The following is a 5,177-nucleotide window of genomic DNA, read 5'->3' as shown; positions in this document are numbered from 1 at the left end:
TTGGTGACGGGGCCGGTGGAAAAGGTGCCGCGCGGCGGGAGTCTGGGCGCCCGGTGCGCCCTCCGCGCATCGCGGGGACACGCGAGTGACCCGAGCGGAGCCCCGCGTGGGAGCGCGGCCGCAGGGGCCGCGGGGGAGAGCGAGCCCCGCTGAGGGGGGCCCGGAGAAACGCAACGCGCGCTGGCGCTTCCCCGCCACGCATCTCTGTGGCCAAGGGGGCTGCTGACAAGGTCCCGCTTCAGGTGGGAGCGAGGAGCAGAAAGAAAATAGAACAATTTTCCTGCGTTAGCAGCCAGCAAGGGCAGTGGTGCCAGCAGCGGCTGCTTTCAGGCCCCACGATGCCACTCTGGGCCGGTCCCTGCTTACCCTGTAGTACCCCTGACCAACAGCACAGGCAGGCTGGTTTAAAACTGCCAGCAACCGCTCGTAATTTTCCCCCAAACCCTCGTATTTGCCAGCCTTAAATGACTCAAGAGGCTCCCTTGGTTTTTAAGAGCCAAATATTGCTGTCCTAGGGTGAGGCAGCGCCTCGTGCGCGTGCCGGCGTGTGAGCCGTGCGCGCAGCTACGCGAGTAAACAAGGACAGGCTCCCACTAGCGCCTTCTATGAAGCCCGCACGGTGGGAAGATCAAAAAGGGAAACAAAACCAGGGCTCCGGCTCCCAACAGCAGCCCGCTATTGTTTCACGTTACTCTGCTGCTGTTTTTATTTCTCGGTTGCAGAGCGCTTCCCCTAAAATCAGTGGCAAAGCTCCGACGGGGGCGGCACGGGAGCGGGCGCCCGGGCGCAGAGCCGCGCTCCGTGGCTCGCGTTGTTTTTAAAACCTGCGTAACAAGAGAGCTGTAAAACCCAGCCGGCAGCTGAGTAATGTTAATTGCTGTCAAGTCTGCCACGCAGATACCAAAGTTTCTAAGTGAGACGCGGGGAGGGGTTAGATTGCAAGCCGATCACTGGGCAGGTGAGGGCACGGCGGTGGATCCGCGCAGCCCAGCGTCGGCTGGCCGCGCTTTGCCCAAGCCTGCCCGCTTAGGGGCTGCAGAGTCACCGTGATTCCCCACGCGCCCTTTGCCAGCGCCCCCAGGAGACCAACAGCCTGGTGACGTGCGGGCTCTCCAGGGACTCCTCCCTCTGTGGCTCCTGCTCCAGGGCTCGTGTCTGCGCTTTTAGCTGCGCGAAGGGTTGAGCTTTTTTTTCTACGCCAGGAGACCAGGGCATGTCTGACTTGCACATCAGCTGAGAAAGAAACAGAACTGGTTTCTTTCATTTGCAGCAAATGGCTTCAGGTTGAAGTTATTTAAGGCTGGCGGTCCCTTTTCGATAATCCAGGGAGTGGGTAGGAGGAGAATAAGGGAATAATGTGAAAAAAAAAAAAAAAAAAAGTGCTAAAAAGGCATTCTCTATGTTCAAGATGTTCACATCTGGGGACACTGATGGTCAGGCAATGGCAAAATGCCAGGCGCCGGAGGGCTACTTCTGGTTTGATTGTGCATTGCCGTAAATAAAAAGTGAATGCCTGATAATTCCAACAGCTTATGTCTTCCAGACTAAGTAATAATTGCCTGCTGGTTAGGCTCATTAACAATAAAAGCAGTACCTGGTCAGCTTTGTTTTCATCCTGGTGAGTTGCAGTTGGGGCCACACTTTATATCCCCAGAGGCTGCGTTTGGGGAACTCCTACTGTGCAGAAAATGTATGGAAACTCCAATCTAGGTATATAATCAGGCTGGATGGCAAAAGAGCTCAGGAAGGATATTTGTGCCTTTCAGTGATTAAAAAAAAAGATATGGCAGTGCTTCTAAGAGAGGGACTCAGAGGGATTCCTTGAGGAAATTAGACATTGTTAAGAAATGGCTCCGAGTAAATAGACCGAAACCAAGACAGAGACAGCGAGTCTGAAATGGAAAATTGTGAACTGAGGGCAAGTTATACCCCGACCTCTGTGCATTCTGCTGAGAGAGCTCCCGCAGCAGCGCGAGACGAGCCTCCTACCTGGGAACTGCAGCCCCGGGGACAGAGCCTCTGCCAGCGTGTTTTGCTCATTACTCTACTCTTATTCAAGAGATTCACCTAAAATCATGTGCACTAGTCTCCCAGTGGCACCCACGAGGGAGATATCGCACCAGCCCATAACCCATACACTAGCCCGCTGTCCTGCTCAAAAGACTGGGGAACAAACTCGCTGCCTTTATTTTCTTAGCCTCACCATACATATCCCCGATGTATCTTCAGAACTATTTCTTCCTACTTTACTGATGAAAAGCTGTTGTCAGCATTGTTCTGTAACTGAAGAATATATTGTAGTCTTAGGTCTTGCAAGCTTCCCTGCCTGGGTGGGCTCCTGAACCCCACACAGGCCAACGTGACTTGTGGGGGGCAGTCTGCCTCAAAGCCCCACCTATTGGAACCCAAAGTGCGTGTCACAATCTCAGTTTTCATTTCTATTTTTCTAGCTGTCATAGTTGGAATAGGGGACTGGCGAGTAGCTTAATGGATCATAAAACAAAGTATAAACAAGGAAAACACTCGACATTGATTATGCTTATTTTGTTATCTTAAGAACATTTGACCAAGTTGATGTTTTTTTTCCAGGGGGCTCAATCCTTACTGAGCACTTAGGTTAGGAAAATAACTGTATTCCTCACAGAATTCATCAGCAGAATTTACCAACTGCGTTCTGTCACCGCCGAAGCATTTTCCTGTTGTATGAAGCAGAAAAAGCCCAGCTTGAATTTCAGGTTTTGCCCCTCGTGCACATTCCTTGCACGAGCTAACCTTGCAGAGAAAGTTGGCCTTCGCTGGGACCGAAGGGTTCGCTGGGTTCACCGTGAGCTGCTGATAGGAAAAACTGCTGCGTGTTACTCGAGAGCAGACTCACTTATTGAGGATATGTGAGCACGGAAAGGATGTTGCCGTTGGGGTTTTCTGCCCAAGGAAGCACAGCTTAGGAAGGCTTGCTGGTGCTGGGCTGGCTGCTTCTTTCTCTTTTCTTTTTTTTCCTGTTTTCTGTTCCCAGATCATGGGAATGTCTTGGGCAAATGCTTTGTCCTCGCTCAGGGTGTCGTACTTGCTTTTTACTGCAAGCTCCAAAGGCAGGAGTTTGCATTTTCCCTCCAGTGCTTCTGTTCTCACTAATGCACACTCACTGATGGCCTTAAAGGCAAACGGTTGAGTGAAACGCTAACAATTGGGGTCAAGGTGGGAACATTTGTGCATGTCACTGAACATGCTCTTCTAGGATGGAGTCATACTGATGTTTTTCTCCCTGCCTGTTCATTCTTTCCTTCCCCTCTTCCAACAAAGGCTTTCTGTACAGTTTCACTTTCTATAAGGAATTGTCCAATTCTTCAGAGACTTTGCCCAGAACAGACTTTCTGCAGCATGGTAATGATTAAGGGAAAGTTCCCAGGAAGATTTCTCTTCCCTTCTATAAAAAACTCCCCAAACTGAGACCAGAAAAAGCATTTGTTCACATGCATTTTATTGGTAATGTTAAATTCACTCATTTTTTTCTCGTTTCTGGCTTTCTTCCATTGGCTGTCTTTACCTTCTGATTTCATTCTTCCACACTCTCTCCTTTGCTTTTTTCCCATCTCACTTTATATGAGTTTGCTTCAACCTTTGTCACGTGTTCTCGACCCACTTCTATGGTATAAAATCACTCAGACTTTTGACTCTACTGCTGTGATTACGCAAGGAGACTCTACTAGATATTAAACTAAGATACTCACACAATGTTAACAGAGCTGGAGCCTTACCCTGTAAAGGCCTGATCTGCTCCTTGCCAAAGGCAGGCTGGTTTCACAGGAGTAAAATCAGACTTGAAAATGCCACATGCATTTTGAATGTTACTTGTAACAGGCACTGAGGAAGCGCAGGACGCACCCGGAACACTCAGGGCCTTGCAGGATGAGGCCTCTGCTCCGTATCAGCGCCTGGGAGGCTGCTGGGCCCCTAAGTGTCACCTCTCCCTGCGGCCTGACACCGCACTCTCCACCTTGGCTTTTCAATTCTGTGACTAGACATCCATCAGAAAGACTGACATCGGAGTGAAGAATTCTTCCTTTGAAATAATATGTTTAAAGTATCCAAGCGATACATTTTTATTAATTTTTTTTTTTTGAAAAATTCCCCAGTCAAATTTTCCATTGTGGGTTTTTTTTTTTTTTTTTTTCAGTTAACAACAGTAATAACCCCTATCCTGGAGCGGATACACAGATTCTAAATTCCCTTCGTTTTGATTATTCCCAGTGCTACTCACAGGATATAAAATAGAGAAGTCTTTGCAGAATCAGGGCCTAATAAAATAAAATGCACTGCATATGGTCCCAGTGGAATAAAGATATATTATCATGCCCACCTCACAGAAGCAGCAAGTCGTGTCAGTGCATTGCATGTTCTCTGTGCTGTTTCTCTAAGCATTTGCTATTGGCCTCCGTCAAAGACGGCACACTTGGAACCTGCTCAGTGTATTGCATTTCCTTGGGTAACTGCTCAATGTTACTTCTTGAGATTTGAGCTCAAAAACATTCATATTTGGATGGAAAATGGTGGAAAAATAGAGCTCGACTATCATAAACGTGAAGATAAAATAAAGATAAAGCAGAGAAACTTGACCCCCGGTGCTGAGTGTTTATGTTTCCTACTGTAATATGGGACTTTTGGCTGTGTTCAGCACAGTGGAGCATTAAGTCCTAGGTGCAATAAAATTCAAAGTGAATTTAGAAAGAAAAACTGGGAATACAACCAGAATTACCCAATTGTGCCAATAATTCAAAAGGAACATCTAGTTCTCAAATCTGCCAACTGCTTGACATTTTTATCTACTTCTTTAAGAAAATATAGAAAGAACATTGAAGGAGCTTTACATTGTTGTTCCAGTCCCAGATTTTCCTTCCAGTTTTAAGAAGAGTCTTAGACCAGTTTTAAGAAGAGTCTTAAACCAGTTTAAGAAGAGACTCAGGAGAGTCTCTGTCTCTAATAACTTTGTTTTTTTTTTTTAAGTTCGGATCCTCTTATTTTTGTATGTAAATCTATATCCTCTGTTTCACAGCCTGTAGGGTATTCATAAAATTCTTGTTGACGTTTGTCTATTTTCTTCATTTACTGGTTTTAATAAAAACTCACATTTAAGGTTTTTTATATAAGTCAAAAGTTAAACATTGTTATGAAAGCAAGAT

This window comes from Nothoprocta perdicaria, unplaced genomic scaffold (genome assembly GCF_003342845.1).
Source record: "Nothoprocta perdicaria isolate Ctin4 unplaced genomic scaffold, notPer1 scaffold_8, whole genome shotgun sequence".
Classification (NCBI taxonomy): Eukaryota; Metazoa; Chordata; class Aves; order Tinamiformes; family Tinamidae; genus Nothoprocta; species Nothoprocta perdicaria.
This window is presented reverse-complemented; position numbering follows the sequence as displayed.